At 42.9% G+C, this 17,251-nt stretch overlaps 1 protein-coding gene across 4 annotated transcripts in view; it reads left to right on the top strand.

Moving 5' to 3' along the window:
• SPINK4 (serine peptidase inhibitor Kazal type 4) overlaps positions 1-17,251 on the top strand; it is a 76,513-nt gene that overhangs the window by 6,659 nt on the left and 52,603 nt on the right. Inside the window, exon 3 of one of the 4 annotated variants that reach the window (XM_044265530.1) lies at positions 670-723. The exons of the other annotated variants lie outside the window; for them this stretch is intronic. The gene's annotated coding sequence lies outside the window, so the exon portion shown is untranslated. The remainder of the gene's footprint in view (positions 1-669; positions 724-17,251) is intronic. 4 annotated transcript variants of the gene reach the window in all.

Here is a 17,251-nt window from a genome sequence, read left to right as displayed (position 1 = left end):
TTCCCTAAAAATTGAAAGTCCTTGGTGAGAATGGCTGGGCTCAATTCACACACTTGAGTCCTAGCTGCTAGGAAGTAAAAAGGAGAATCTTCTTTCTGCTTCCATGGTGAGATCCAGTGCACTACAGCCCTCCAATATTATATTATTTTCAGAAAATTATTCTGGAATAAGGGATTGCATGTTGAGTGGACAAATATGATGACAAAGGTCCACTCCAGTCATTTGGTAGGTTACTTTCCCTCTTAATTGTACTACCATCCAACCCATTTCCCCCATTTTATCCACAAGAATATCATGGCAGAGATTGTTAAAGGCCTTGCTGAAGACCCAGTTTGCCAACAGACAGACTATCAAGTACATCTCTGTGATCTGTCAGTTCAGGGACCTGCCATAAAAGGAAATTTGATTGCCCTGGCCCTGACTTATTCTGAGAAATCTATGCTTCCTTTATATCTTTAAAAATCTATTCTTGGTGTTAGAATCTAACTCTCTATGGTTGGAAAAAGCCCAGAGGTACATTTTATAAAATAACTGGTCTGTAATCTTCAGTATGTGAAGGTCACTGAAGACTAGAAAAGATGTTATTGCTGCTCCCAAGTGAAAGAGAGTAAAAAGGTATTATGACTCTATGCAACAGGTGACTCTTAACTATATCCTTCTGTTTTAAAGGACAGGATTGAGATAAGTGGCAAACTTAATTGGGATTTGAGGACCAGATGGAAGGTAAGGTATAATATCAATGACTTGATTTTTACTGTTGTATTATAGTTACTTGGGCAAATGTCCCTATTGGTAGGACATACATAGTAAAGTGTTTGGGAGTGGTGGAACATCATACTGGCAAGTTACTTTAAAATGGTTTTGGGGAAAAAATTGGTCTGTGTACTGTGCCTGCAAATTTTCTATACATTTTTTATTGTTTCAAAATTTTAAAAATCAATAAAATTGAAAATGAACAAATAGGAAAAAATCTATTTTTGAGTAAAAGTATAGTTTGCAGAATCAACTTTTTCTCTTTGTAATGGACTGGTGTTAATTTTCTCCACTCTTAATTCATTCGTCCTTATGGTAAGAGGAGGTCCATTCTTCCACAGTGTGGTTAGGATAGGCCAAGCTCTAAAACTCGGATACCATAAAATTACTTGGGATAGTGCTCCTCAGTGGACTTATATTTGGCCAATCAGAACACTGTTTCCCTCTAGCCACAGTGATTGGTTCAGGGATTGACACATGGTCTATGGAGGCCAAGGAGCAAAGATCCCATCTTCTCTCAGGAATTCTGATTGAGAAATATTGAGAAATACTGAGAAAAAGTCTCCTCCTTTCCTCTGGGGTGGCCATCCTGGACTTGCCAAAGGTATTATATTAGTTTTCTAGGACTCTGTAACAAATTGCCAAGTGCCTGGTGGCTGAAAACAACAGAACTTTATTCTCTCATAGTTCTGAAAACTAGAAATCCCAAAATCAAGAGGGCAGCAGAGCCTGGTTCCTTCCGAAAGCTCTAAGAAGGAACCTTTCCTTGCTTCCTCTTGTTCCTGGTGGCTCCCAACAACTCAGCATTCGTTGGTTTTTAGCTGCATCACTCCCGTTCTACCTTTATCTTCACACGGCCTTCTCTGTGTGTATGTTGCTCTTCTGTCACTGTGCCCTCTCCTCTTCGTGCTGGGACACCAATCACTGGAAATAGGCCCCACTCTAATCCAGTACAACTTCATCTTGACTTAACCAATTACATCAGCAAAGACCCTATTTCCAAACAAGATCTATTCTGAGGTTGCGGGTAAATGTGAGTTTGGGGGGTACACTATTTAACCCCCTACAGCTATCATGTGGAAAGAGCCTCCTGAAAGTTAAGCCAACACAGAGGCAGGGGTATGTGCCCTAGTATGGCCATATTTGATTGCCCCTGGACTGATGAGTTACATGAATTTGTAGATTTCCCTTCTTTTCCTCAAGTCAGCTTAAAGTGACAGAAAGAAACTACCACCCCGACTTTTACAAAATTAGAAAATCATTTGCACATGACCAACGTTCCAAATTTCTTCTATTGCACACATCCTCCAAAAGTCTCTGACAAGGGATTGTGCAATCCCACTTGGAAGTGGAATGGATTTACTTCATTTGGCCAGAAAACAAATTTATTTTGAGCAGCTAGATGATTTCTTTCAATGTATTCCACCATTATTCCTTTCTTTTAATTTTTATTGTGGAAAATCTCAAAAGTAGGAAAAATACACAAAAGTAGGAAGAATAGTGTAATGAACCTCAATGTTTCCATCGCCCTGTATTTGCTTCATCTATACCTCCAACCTCCCTCCACCTCCTGTAGGATTATTTCAAAGCAAAACTCAGATACCATATAATTAATTTTTCCTCTTCAACCACTATTCTCTCATTACCTCTTCTCTCACAATCTCATTCTCTCATTCCCTCATTACTGCATTTGAGGGCTTTTAGCCCTTTTAAAACAAAGCAAGGCACTTTGAACATGGAAAGTGTATACTGGATGTCTGCTGAATGGAGACCCTACCATGAGAATTTCTAGTCTGTTAGAAGAGATAAGACAAGAAACCCCTCCAGTGCTTACCAGACTTTAATGAAAATCACCTGGGGAGATGTTAAAATGCAGAAGTTGGGGCGCCTGGGTGGCTCAGTGGGTTAAAGCCCCTGCCTTCTGCTCAGGTCATGATCCCAGGGTCCTGGGATCGAGCCCCGCATTGGGCTCTCTGCTCAGCAGGGAGCCTGCTTCCTCCTCTCTCTCTGCCTGCCTCTCAGCCTACTTGTGATCTCTCTCTGTCAAATAAATAAATAAAATCTTAAAATAAATAAAACAAATAAAATGCAGAAGTTACTCAAATATGTGGGAGGGGGTGGGGAAGTTCTACTAAGAACTGCAAAGCTGTTGGTCTGTCAGGTCTCACTTTGAGCAGCCAGATCCTAAACCATAAAGCAAAAGAGAAAAAGACAGGGTGCTGTATAAGGTAGAGATGATGGGTCACCAGGCTTAAGAACTGGATTTTGAATAGCTTACCACAGTTACCTAGATTAATTTTTACAATATTCTAGTGTGAAAATAACACTGAACCAAGCATTGAGGGACCCACAAAAGAAATTTTATAAATTCAGGGAGGGGAAGGCACAGTTACCTGTCAGTACCAGGAAATCTAAATGATAGAGAGTGAAAGTGTGTAGCCAGCTCCTGGTGACTCTTTTTCCAAAAGCCTTGGCCCTCCTGGGACTGGCCGTCCATATCCATTTTTGTACTGCTTAAACCCACCCACCAGCCACAGCTGATTGGACCAAAGGTGAGCATCTCACCTAAGCTGGACCAATCAGAGGGTCTCTCCTGAGATTTTGGTTTTGAGATTCAGGATGGTCAGTCAGACCCTAGGTATGGCTGGAATTAAAATTATATAAATATTCCACCTTCTGCCAATACATAAAAAGCACAGAAAACTGATTAAAAGAAACAGACCACAAAGAGTACCTAGAAATGAAGAGAGCACTACCTGAATTCCTTCAGCTTCTTTCCCCAGTCTCCTTGTTTTGGAATCCTCTAGGTGTTGTATTAGTAAGTGTCAGTTCTTTGCAACCAAAGAGACTGACAGACATGCTCACACAACAAGTGGGGACAAAGCCAGAGAGGGAGAAGGGTAAGAGCTGCTAAGCCTAGGAATGCAGGTGGGTAGATGAGAGGTTATCCCCTGCAGGAATGAAGTCTCAAGAACCAGAAACTTCCTGCAGGCAGTGGGCTGGGCCCCCTGCCTCTGGCTTCCTTTGAGACCACCAGGTTCATTCTGCCTGCCTGGCTGCCACTTCTCACCTGAGAATTCACCTGATTGTGTCAGGACTGGCCACACCAGAAAGCACCTTATTTCCACTAACCTCTGAGGGCTGTGGTGTCCCTACTGTAGAGCCCCCTGATGGTATAGTCAGTTCCTTCCAAGTGTCTGGGAAGAGCTGCTGGTAGCTGGTCATTATTCTGCCCATCTTCCTCATCAGCGTGCTACTCTGAATCTCTAGCTTGGGAGGTGTGCGAAGGAGTTTAGCCCACAGGTGGGTCCTGAAGTCTGTAGCAATGATTCAAGCCCAGCCCTTTTGTTACAGTTAGGTTGGTAAACTTACTTCTGTTTGCCCAGGACTATCCCACATCACAGGACCCAGTTCTGGAAAAACTAGGAGGGTTAGTCAACCTAATTTTAAAGCCCTCAGGTCCTTAGTGGAAACCGGCTCTAACAGTGTGCCTTGAAAGCATCATCCCAGGTCTGGTAACTCCAGACCTCCAAACCCCACCATCCTGAGGATTCCCACATAACTGGAGTTTCTGAACTGTTTTCTGGAACCACTGCATCTCTACTTATACCTGTAGACCATATGGCACATATTCTGAAGCCTCCCATTCACTAACTGGGTGACTGTAGGGAAGTTATCTAAACTCTCAGTGCCTCACTGGTAAGTAGCACCAATAATACTAGTCCTACTTCATCATGTTGTTATGAGAAAAGTGAGAATAGTGCCTGACTATATCAAAGTTGACAATTTTTATCATGACCTTAGCCTGATCTAGTCATTGTCTCCTCCCACTAAGGAGACCCTCAGCCCTGGTGAGGGTGGCATTTCCCAGACCCAGACATAGGGCAGCAGGGGACCCAGGCTGTCTACTGAGGTTTCACCTGGTCCTCCTCTCCCTGGGCTTCTGATATTGGTCCTCAGAGCAGGGTCTAGTTTCTCTCATTTCTGGGCACAGTTCCTTAAGGGGAACGCTTCTGGGGGCCCCTTAGAAGGATCGAGCAGAAAGGGACCAGGAAATGACTTCAGTGGTTTGGCTGGCCCTCTGGTGCTGACAGAGGATCCCCGTGCCTCTAGTCCCCTGCCACTGTGGTCAGCTTAGTCCCTCAACCTGCTTTCTCAGCAGCCATGCTCTCACACCTGTCAGAAATGAGAGATTTCAGGCCAGGAGGGACATCTGAGAACTCCGCACACAACTACAGAATGCCTTGAGGACATTTTGTGTGCACATGTTGGGGGAAGTATAGGAAGTCCCTGTAGGCAGCTATCACACATGACTATTGGCAGTTGGAGGTAGGGTCTTTCTGCCTACAAAGGCACCTGACCCATGTTGATTTCTTCCCTCTGTTTACCACGGGAAGTGTAAGCACCAACGCAGGCTTTGGATGTCATGATGAAAGCAAATCCCAAAGCCCTGGTGCTGGGTTTCAGGTCCTCTAAGGAGAAAACCCCAGGGGTGCATGGAGCTCTCACCACCTCCCCTTGGGCCAGCCACACCAGGCCAGCTCTCAAAGGCCTCTTTTGACTGTCCTTTCTCTCATCTTTCCCCACTGTGATAAATGTCCTGGGATTAGCCCTTCTGTGTTTATTGGATGAGCAATTTGTGTCTGTTTGAAAAGCTACGTCTGAATAATGTTTGGCACGAGCTAAAGAAATGTGAGCCTCTGCATTCCCCTCCAGCCAGCTCTCTGGAGCCAGCTCGTCTCCTGCCAACAGGGTTAGACAGCTCTGCAGCTGGGTTTGCAGCCTAAACATGTTGGTAGGTGGAGAGAGGGGGAGTTGGGAGGAGGGGGAGCGAGGTGCCTGTGGTGGGACGAGAAACCCAGAAGGATAGAAGAGCAGAGCAGCTTTAGCAAATCTGCCAAATGTTGTAATAATCTGGGGACATCACAGATGCCCACAGTAGTCACCCAGGCCTGAGGACTGGAAAACCAGGGCCCCCTGTGCCACTCAGGAGCCCGGGTGATTGTTGGGCCCAGAGTCCCAGATGTGAACTACAGCACAAGATACTCAAGGGAATTCAGTGGGTAACATGAGGATCCCAGATCTAGATGGGTAATTAGTGCTGTGCTCTTGAGGCTTGGGGTGGGGGGGTTGTGTAGGGGGTGTTAGGATAGTCTGAGGCTGTTTAAATATTTCCTGACTCCATCCATTTGGTTCCTGGAACAGGGGAAGAAGCTTGCAGCAATCAGGCAACACAGTTATAAGGTGCTGAGCAGTGTAGACAAAGGAGGAATTTGGTGGGTATGGGTGGGTATGTCAACAACCTCCACACCCACCCCACATTCCTCCAGCAGCCTACTACTGTTCTTCTTCAGCATTCTCCTGATCTTCTCTTAGGGTGCACATACTGCTCTCTTGTACCCAGTGACTCAGCTCTCCGTCTTTCTCCACCTCTACCTCACTCTCCCTAAGTCAGTGATCGGACTGAAGGCATGACATCCTCCATGTGTCCCTAACAGTGCACACAGAACTGATCACCAAGGAGGCATCAAAAATGGTTCATTGAGTCTTGATTTTGGCTCAGGTTATGATCTCTTGGGTTGCAAGATCAGGCCCCATGTCAGGCTCCACACTGGGCATGGTGTCTGCTCAAGATTCTCTCTCTCTCCCTCAGCCCCTCACCCTGCCAAAAAAGTGGTTTACTAAGTAAAGGAATGAAAGCGAGCCTGGGAGCTCAGACTTTAGTGGTCACAGACTCACAAGAAGAGAGCAAATAACAAGTCAGACAGGAATAACAATACAGGAAATCGGTTCAGGAATGAGAACATGGCCACAATAACACTGTCCTCAGAGTCTGCTCTGGGTCAAGGCTTCTAGATCAAGTCAGCTTATCAGGAAAGGCCTCTCAAGGCTCTTCTGTGGTTGTATACTCATCTTGGTGTTCCACATGATTTCATGCATTCGGTTCATGTGTTTTGAATCCCTACCTGTATCATCCTCTGTAGGATACCATCTGTCTCATATAGAAAACAAAAGGGCAACAAAACAGGTGTACCATACAAGGTAGGAGCAATCTGTATTCTCAGAGAGGTATAGAGAGAGGGTTATAAATATTAAGGGGGGAAAAACAGAGGTTAATTTTACTTGGAAGAGCAAGGAAATCTTCATGGGGTTTAGGGAGATGCATTAGACCTGGACCTGGGATGAAGTCTGCAAATGCACCCCTAGTGTGCACTTCATCCTCACCCTTCCCTGCTGTCCACACTCATTCAGTGTGGTGCCTATGGCAGATTTTGCCAACAGATTCTTTTACTCTTTCCCTAATCCCAGGTATATCCACAGAATCCTTCTTGACATAGCACACAGCCAGATGATCAGAGCAGGCCCATGAGCAAAGAAAGGCATTTGCTCATCACACCTGGGAGGGTGTATACAATTGAGACATGCAGAGCTCACCGACAGAAGGAACAGAGTGAGGAAAGGCACAGTGCTGGGGAGACACTGAATGTGTATGACGAAGGTGAGTGGACCGCTTAGGCTTGTGGATAAGGAGCAGTGGACAATGTAGCTGAGAAAGTAGGTTGAGGAATATCCGGATGATGGATCTTGCCAGGCTAAGGAATGTGGGTTTCAGCTGCAGAAGGCAGAGGCAGAGGTTCGCACAACTGAGCTATGTTCAGAAAGACAGTCTGGCAGCAGTGGACAGGCTGGACTGGGATGGGGAAAAGCTGGAGGCGGATAGACCAGCCAGATGATTGTCCCAGGCAACCAGTAATGGAGCCTCCTGTGAGCTCTTGCAGCACTTGGCGAAAGCATCTGTTTAACACTCACCCTACTGTCTCTCTCGGAGCTGTCTTTTGACAGCCTGATAGCCCTAAAAGCTGCAGGATCCTTGACATCAGGGACTGTTTGCTGCCTGTCTGGGGCCCCAGGCCTGACATGGTTCTTGGCAGGTGCTCATTATATATTTGTGAATTACTCAATAGGGCAGTAAGAAAGGACAAGGGGTGTATAGAAAAGGGCACACGTTTCCGCAATCACATCCTGTTTAGCAAGAACAGTTCCTTAGGCCTGGACATTGGTACAGCTGTCTTCTGACGTGTGTGGAGAAATAGAAGCATGTGCAGGCAGCACAGGCAAGGAAGGAATCACAGCTGACTCCAAGCCGTGTGTGTGTGTGTGTGTGTGTGTGTGTGTGTGTGTGTCTTAGGCTTGCAAGAGCTCTTAGCTTTTTAGAGAGATGGACAGACAAATGGGAGACCTCACAATCTGTACTGTCCTAATATGCCTTAGGAAGTGTATTAAACCCTTTTTTGGTGGCAAGTGGCAGAAGATCAATGCAGGCAAGCCTAGGGGGAGTAGGAAACTTATAAGCTTTATTTGGGGACCACCAGAATAAAGGATTCCGCAACGCCAGACTCTTTCCATCTCTAATGTCTCCTTCTCTCCACAAGTCTGTCAGCCTCATTCTCAAAACCTAGCTTCCCCCTCAGGCTGGAAACATGGCTGCCGGGAGCCTGGGTTTCCCATCTGAGAGCTCCCCAACCTGAGAATTACTAAAAGCTTCCTTTCTCGTGCCCCAATTTCAGAGATCCCAGAAAAGGACTGATTGGCTTGTGTCAGGACCCTGGTCTAAGACCTAATGCAGCAGCTAAGGAAGCAGGGTCATCTAAAAAGAAAAGAGCTTCCTCTAAAACCTCATAGTTGAAGTGAAAAAGGAGTATATCACAGTGGTGGAGCTAGTAATAGTAATAATCCTGTGGTGCCTGTCTGGCTCATTTGGTGGAATGTGTGGCTCTTAATATCAGGGTTGTGAGTTTGAGCCCAACTTGGGTTGTGGAGATTACTTAAAAAAAAAAAAAAAAAAAACCCGAGTGTACACAAGTCAACTCTTCTACACAACAACCCCAGTAGGTATCACTGTTGTAGTCATTATCATCCTTGAGAATTATTACCTCAGGGAAAAAAGGCACAGAGAGGGTAAGTAACTGTCATAGATCACACAGCTAGTAAATAGAGATGGAGCTGGGATTTAAACCCATTTAATCTAGCTCCAGACCCTATAACTTCCTATTTTGTTATGTTGCCTGTTCACTACAGAAGGAAAGAAAGCAAGGTGTTGGGCTGTGAGGAAGGAACCTTGACCATTTCTCCTGGGAAAATTCAAGGCCCACCCTGAGGAGCCTGTGACTAATGATCAGTCCAATGTCATGGGAATCTAGAATAAAAAACACCACCACCCATCTTAAACTCGCTGGAGATATCTGAAAAGGACTGTTTCATTATGACTTTTTTTTTTTAATATTTTCTTATTTTTCAGTAATCTCTACACCCACTGTGGGACTTGAACTCACAACCCTGAGATCCAGAGCCACACATTCCACCAACTGAGCCAGCCAGGCACCCCTCATTTTGACTTCTTTTTTCTTCCATCTTTATTTACTTAAAGTAGAATTAGATAGAGCCAAGAAAAGCAAATGTGAGAACAATGAGGTCCCATTTTCACCTATTAAAAATTTAAGGATGGTAAATAGCCATGCTGGCAATGGTGGGGAGATGGCTTGCTTCTAAATGACTGGTGACAGGATAAAGTGGTCCAGCCAGTAAAAAAAAAAAAAAAAAAAAAAAAAAAAAGCAGTTTATTCGGCCATGGGGGTCAAGAGCTATAGAAGCTTTCTTTAACTTTGACCTGCTAACCTCAGTCTTCAGAAACAGCTCATGGAGTCACAAAATAAAATCCACCTAGGGGCGCCTGGGTGGCTCAGTGGGTTAAGCCTCTGCCTTTGGCTCAGGTCATGATCCCAGGGTCCTGAGACTGAGCCCCGCATCGGGCTCTCTGCTCTGCAGAGAGCCTGCTTCCTCCTCTCTCTCTGCCTGCCTCTCTGCCTACTTGTGATCTCTGTCAGATAAATAAAGAAAAAAATCTTTAAAAAAAAAGAAAAACCCACCTAGTGCTGCATGCAAGAGATGCTTCTAAAATAATGTTCCTCGGAAATACTGAAAGTAAAAGAGTAGGAAAAAATAGAAAACAAGAACAAATGCCATACATGCAAATACAAGCAACAAGAAAACAAAGGTTTTGGTATTAATATTAGGCATGGCTGAATTCACAGAAAATCAGAAAACAAGACACAGGAGAAAACATTATCATGATAAAGACAGCAACAATGAAGATGTCATACATATTTATGCACAAGGTAATATAACATCAGAATTCATAAAACAAAAACAATAGGAAATACACGGAGAAATGGACATAAATATGGTAATAGAACATTTTAATTCACCTCTCTTAGCCCATGACTGATCAATAAACCATACAAAAAGTGAAGCTATAGAGGACTTGATTTGTTAAATTAAATTAGCAAGGTAGATTGAATTAAAGCTATCAAACTCCGTATCTTTTTTTTTTAAAGATTTTATTTTATTTATATGACAGAGAGAGATCACAAGTAGACAGAGAGGCAGGCAGAGAGAGAGAGGGAAGCAGGATCCCTGCTGAGCAGAGAGCCCGATGCGGGACTCGATCCCAGGACCCTGAGATCATGACCTGAGCCGAAGGCAGCGGCTTAACCCACTGAGCCACCCAGCACCCAAACTCCGTATCTTGAAAACCTAGAACTTGCACTTTGTTAGGCGTCCATGGATCATTACCAAATGACTACACGTAAGGCCATAAAAAAAATGAACTAAAAAACCCTCAATACATTCCCAAAAGTAGTGTGAATAAGGATAACCGTTTCTTATCACAATGCACTAAAACTAGGAAGTAATAGCAAAGACTGAAACTGTAAACAATAGAAAAGCTAAAAATTAAACAAAAATTTAAAAAATTAAACAAAAAACCGGTATCTGGATGGACTATTACTCCATGTTTTTTAAAAAAGGAAATTCTGACACATGCCACAAAGGACATTACACTAAGTGAAATAAGCCAATCACAAAAAGACTAATACTGTAGGATTCGCTTATGTGAGGTGTCTAGAGTAGTCAAACTAATAGAAGATAGAAGTGGAATCATCATTTCCAGGGAAGCAGGAAGAGTGAGGAATGGGGAGTTGTTTAATGGGCATACAGTCTCAGCTTTTGCAAGAAGAAGAAGTTCATTTTGTATATTGCACAACGACGTAGATATATGAAACATTACTGAACTAAATGCTTGAAAATGGTTGAGATGATAAATTTTGTGTTATATGTATTTAAGAGATTATCTTAAGTAATGCTCAGAGTGTAAACTATCTTGGAAAAAAGTGATCATTCCCAAGGAAACAGTGCAAAAGATAGGTCCAAGGAATGAGCATTTTCATGGTTCCAGGCTACTTCTCACATAATCTTCAGGTGAGAATTCGGAGGGATAAATTATCAGAGATCTCTTCCTTTTTTGTTTTTAAGATTGTATTCTTGTTTATTTGACAGACAGAGATCACAAGTAGGCAGAGAGGCAGGCAGAGAAAGAGAGGAAGAAGCAGGCTCCCTGCTGAGCAGAGAGCCCAATGTGGGCCTCGATCCCAGGACCCTGGGACCATGACCTGAGCCAAAGGCAGAGGCTTTAACCCACTGAGCCACCCAGGCACCCCTAGATCTCTTCCTTTTTGGTTGCTCTTTTAAGAACTGGATATGTGGGGTGCCTGGGTAGCTCAGTGGGTTAAGCCTTTGCTTTCGGCCCATGGTCTCAGGATACTGGAATGGAGCCCTGCATTGGGCTCCCTGCTTAGCACGGAGCCTGCTTCCCCACCCCAACACCACCCCCGCCCCCGGCTCTCTCTGCCCGCCTCTCTGCCTACTTGCTATCTCTCTTTCTGTCACATAAATAAATAAAATCTTAAAAAAAATAAAAAGAACTAGATACGTGTTTCAGATCTTCTTCCTGGAAAAATGCACTCACAAATGTAACAGAATGGAACAGAATTGCTTGGCATTTCCTTTATACCTGGTGTTCTGATATTTCATCATAATTCATCTAGGCATAGGTCTTTTGGGGGGAGGGGAACAGTTATTTTTGTTGGTACTCAGTGGGCCATTTCGATGTGAAAGCTTATGACTTTCTTCACCCCTAGGAAATAGACCATGACTTATTTAGTTTTTCCGCTCTATTCCCTCTGCTCTTTTATTCTGGAATGCCTGTTAAATAGGATGACAGAACTTCTGGATTCACTTTCTGTGATTCCTAACTTCTTTTTTCCCTATGCCAGTATGAGGCTGTTTTTTATTTTTTTAAGCTGGATTTTTAAAATTAACATATAATGTATTATTTGCCCCAGGGGTACAGGTCTGTGAATCATCAGGCTTACACATTTCACACCACTCACCATAGTACAGACCCTCCCCAATGTCCATAGCCCAGCCACCCTATCCTTACGCCCCATCCCCCAGCAACCCTCTGTTTCATGAGATTAAGAGTCTCTTATTGTTTGTCTCTCTCCCGATCCCATCTTATTTCATTTTTCCTTCCCTACCTCCCATGACCCCCCACCCTGCCTCTCAAATTCCTCATATCAGAGAAATCACATGGTAATTATCTTTCCCTGATTGACTTATTTTGCTTAGCATAAACCCTCTAGTTCCATCCATGTCATTGCAAAAGATTTCGGGTTTTTTGATGGCTGCATAATATTCCTGTGTGTGGGGGTGTGCCTGTGTGTGTGTACCACATCTTCTTTATCCATTCATCTGCTAATGGACATCTAGGTTATTTCCATAGTTTGGTTATTGTGGATATTGCTGCTATGAACATTCAGGTGCACGTACACCTTCGCATCACTACATTTGTATCTTTAGGGTAAATACCCAGTAATGTAATTGCTGAGTCGTAGGGTAGCTCTATTTTCAACTTTTTAAGGAACCTTCATACTCTTTTCCAGAGTGGCTGCACCAGCTTGCATTCCCACCAACAGTGTAGGAGGGTTTCCCTTTCTACATGAGGTATTTCTATTACATGACTAATAAAAATAATAAAATGAAGTCCTTTAAGTCCCTTTAAGACTTGGGCCTGCTGTGTGCACAGTGACCTCCTTCTTCATTCTTAGCACCTACCCAAACAACTGCAATCAATAATAACTAGCATTTATTGGCTGCTTATTGTATAGAAGGCAACGGGAAAAGTACTTGACACATTGCCCCATTTAATTCCTGCAACAACCCTCTGAAGTTGGCACAATTATTGCCCTCATTTTACAAATGAGGGAAGTGAGAGCCATAGAGCAGAGGTTGGCAAATCTAGTTAATGGGCCAAGCCTGCCACTGCTTCTAATTTCTCTTTTATACCTCCTACCTCTGTTTCTTTGAACTGCATTTTAGGAGAATTTCTCCACTTGACCTTTTAACTCTGTTGTTGACTCTTCATTGATAATCTATTTTGTGATTCAGCCCATTGAATTTTTATTTGGAAAAACAAGTTCTTAAAGTTCCAAATTCACCTGTTGATTCTTTTTAATACATGAAATATCCTTTCACATTTCTTGTGAAAACATTATTTAAGCTTAATCTGAAGTCTTGTTCTTGGTGGTTATTAACTCTGTTTCTTGGATGTTGAGAGTTTCTGATGATAGATTTTGATGACCCTGTTTTATTGTTCTGACTTTTCTGAAATGTTTAGTAATTCTAGACATTTGTTCATTTTAAAATTATGCATTCTTGTTCTTGTCTGTCCTGTTTACTGAGCCTGCATGTAGTAACTTCGTGGAGGAGTGGAATGTGCTGATTGGTTGGAGATGTGGGGGTGTATAAAAGGAAGAAGAGGACCTGTCTTGTCTTCCGAGTACAGCAGTTTTCTTACCCTCTTCAGCATTAGTTGTTGTTTGGGGCAAGGCTTTGTCTCTGGCCCAAGAGCCCATACTGACTGGTTTGGTCTGGGGAGAATCCCTCTTGCAGCTGTCTAATTAGCACAAATGTGGGAGAAGGAAGGGATCAACCGCATCAGATACTCCAAACGCATTTTCCCAATTAACCACTCCAAGGAATGGTCCAGGGTGTCTCTTTTCCTTATACTCATTAACTCTGAAATTTCCATTCTTTGTTAACATTTCTACTTTCATACCACTCTTCTTGTGCCATGAAAAAAATATATATATACATATACATATGTATATATATAATTTTTTTAAGCAATCTTTTATTATCTGCCTTTGGTGTTAAACTTAGAATGGTCTTCTGTACTCCCTCTCCCTTCCAAAATTATAAATATTCATCTATTTTCTTCTTTTACTATTTTTGTGGTTTCATGTTTTACATTCAAATCTTTCAACCATCTGGAATTTATTCTAATGTCAGCCATGACTTGGAACTCTAAACTTAAATTTTTTCCTAATGGTGAGCCAGTTGTACCCACCATGCTTTCCATGTGTGGGCTTTTTAAAAGGCAGCTCAGCCCCCAGAGCCCCATTAAAGCCCAAGAATTAAGAATAGAAAAGCTAGGACTGTAACTCTGTCAGATCCTAATCTCTGCTCCATTACTGCTCCCGATGGGACTCGGCAGAGCTTGGTTCTCCCTAGGGGAAAGCCCTGACCAATGATGTAAAGCCAGGGGGGCTGAGGCCATGAGAGGATGTGTAGAGAGCCCTCTAGAGTTTCATGGCTGCTGTGTTCCTGCCACTGGGCATGGCCTCATGGGAAACAGCCACTCAGCCTTGCAAGAAACTCCAAGGGCCTCACGCTCTACTCTTTAACTGTATATTCTTTCATTACCCCTCTGTCCTTTTCCTATAGATCACTCAAAGTCCAGCTCATGCGACTTCTGTGAAGCCTGCCTTGATAGGCCCAATGAGGCTTGGCTGCTGCTCCTAGTTCCCACTGCATTTTATGCAGATCTCTAGTGCGATTTTTGTTCATTGTTGATGTTTCTGTGATGGATGAATGAATTAGTTAACAAATAAACTAAGTTACTAAGCATGAAGGATTCTATCTTCCAGCTGCAGGGAGAGAAGGAGAGCGTCCAAAGGATACAAACTTGTTACTGACCATCTAGATGTGTTCATCTGCAGTGTCTGTTGAGGCCCAGGTGTTCTTGGCACAGCAGTTGTCACCCCAGAGCAGCTGTGACTTTGATGAGGTGCCTGAAGCTATGGAGTCTTTTTTTTTTTTTTTTTTTTAAACCAAGTGGGTTCTGAAGATACCAGGGAGCATCAACTTCGTCTCTTTTCTCAGGGAGCTGACAACCTGGTGTAGAAGTGTGTAGTCAGAATCTTGGAAGAACTTTAGGAAGGAAAGAACCAGGCATATCAAAACCCTCAAAGAGAGCAAGTAATGTAGCTGAGTTGGAGGACTGTCTATAAAATATATGCCTCCGCAGCAAACCAGCATTTCCTGTGTGCTCAATCAGTGTCAGGCTCTAAACTCTTCGTACACTCATCTCATGTGTTCCTTCTGAAAACCAGGTGGCACTATCAGTTCCATTTTGTAGATGAGAAAAGGGGCTTGCAGAGAGGTAAAATGATTTACCTAAGGTCACAATAAGGAAGCCACAATCTGAAGCCCAGGTGAGGAAGGGCTCAGCTTCAGAGAAGAGCTTAATCTTTGGCCATCTGAACTCCCTTGCCTCTCCTTTTTACTTAGAACTACCTGGTGGAGTTTAACAGAATTTTGTTTTGATTTCTGGGCCTTTCCTTCTGTGGTAGAGATAAACTCCACTCTTTCTGGTCTCTCTAGGTCCTAATACAGGGCCTGGCATACCAGCTGGCTAAATAATGCAGGAAGAAAACCAACGTTTTCAAACACACTATGTCCATCTCTGAGCTTGCACTGTTCAAAATTTATCCCTCCGAATTCTCACCTGAAGATTATGTGAGATGTAGCCTGGAACCATGAAAATGCTCATTCCTTGGACCTATCTTTTGCACTGTTTCCTTGGGAATGATCACTTTTTTCCAAGATAGTTTACACTCTGAGCATTACTTAAGATAATCTCTTAAATACATATAACACAAAATTTATCATCTCAACCATTTTCAAGCATTTAGTTCAGTGATGTTTCATATATCCACATCGTTGTGCAATATACAAAATGAACTTCTTCTTCTTGCAAAAGCTGAGACTGTATGCCCATTAAACAACTCCCCATTCCTCACTCTTCCTGCTTCCCCTGGAAATGATGATTCCACTTCTATCTTCTATTAGTTTGACTACTCTAGACACCTCACATAAGCGAATCCTACAGTATTAGTCTTTTTGTGATTGGCTTATTTCACTTAGTGTAATGTCCTTTGTGGCATGTGTCAGAATTTCCTTTTTTAAAAAACATGGAATAGGGGCGCCTGGGTGGCTCAGTGGGTTAAGCCGCTGCCTTCGGCTCAGGTCATGATCTCGGGGTCCTGGGATCGAGTCCCGCATCGGGTTCTCTGTTCGGCAGAGAGCCTGCTTCTCTCTCTCTCTCTCTCTCTCTCTCTCTCTGCCTGCCTCTCCACCTACTTGTGATCTCTCTCTGTCAAATAAATAAATAAAAATCTAAAAAAAAAAAACATGGAATAATAGTCCATCCAGATACCGGTTTTTTGTTTAATTTTTTGTTTAATTTTTAGCTTTTCTATTGTTTACAGTTTCAGTCTTTGCTATTACTTCCTAGTTTTAGTGCATTGTGATAAGAAACGGTTATCCTTATTCACACTACTTTTGGGAATGTATTGAGGGTTTTTTAGTTCATTTTTTTTATGGCCTTACGTGTAGTCATTTGGTAATGATCCACGGACGCCTAACAAAGTGCAAATTCTAGGTTTTCAAGATACGGAGTTTGATAGCTTTAATTCAATCTACCTTGCTAATTTAATTTAACAAATCAAGTCCTCTATAGCTTCATTTTTTGTATGGTTTATTGATCAGTCATGGGCTAAGAGAGGTGAATTAAAATGTTCTATTACCACATTTAAGTCCATTTCTCCGTGTATTTCCTATTGTTTTTGTTTTATGAATTCTGATGTTATATTACCTTGTGCATAAATATTTATGACATCTTCGTTGTTGCTATCTGTCTTTATCATGATAATGTTTTCTCCTGTGTCTTTTTTTCTGATTTTCTGTGAATTCAGCCATGTCTAATATTAATACCAAAACCTTTGTTTTCTTGTTGCTTGTATTTGCATGTATGGCATTTGTTCTTGTTTTCTATTTTTTCCTACTCTTTTACTTTCAGTATTTCCGAGGAACATTATTTTAGAAGCATCTCTTGCACGCAGCACTAGGTGGGTTTTTCTTTTTTTTTAAAGATTTTTTTCTTTATTTATCTGACAGAGATCACAAGTAGGCAGAGAGGCAGGCAGAGAGAGAGGAGGAAGCAGGCTCCCTGCAGAGCAGAGAGCCCGATGCGGGGCTCGGTCCCAGGACCCTGGGATCATGACCTGAGCCAAAGGCAGAGGCTTAACCCACTGAGCCACCCAGGCGCCCCTAGGTGGGTTTTATTTTGTGACTCCATGAGCTGTTTCTGAAGACTGAGGTTAGCAGGTCAAAGTTAAAGAAAGCTTCTATAGCTCTTGACCCCCATGGCCGAATAAACTGCTTTTTTTTTTTTTTTTTTTTACTGGCTGGACCACTT

This window comes from Neovison vison, chromosome 9 (assembly GCF_020171115.1).
Source record: "Neovison vison isolate M4711 chromosome 9, ASM_NN_V1, whole genome shotgun sequence".
NCBI lineage: Eukaryota > Metazoa > Chordata > Mammalia > Carnivora > Mustelidae > Neogale > Neogale vison.
Note: the sequence above shows the minus strand (reverse complement) of the source record. Positions and strands in the feature narration are given on the sequence as shown.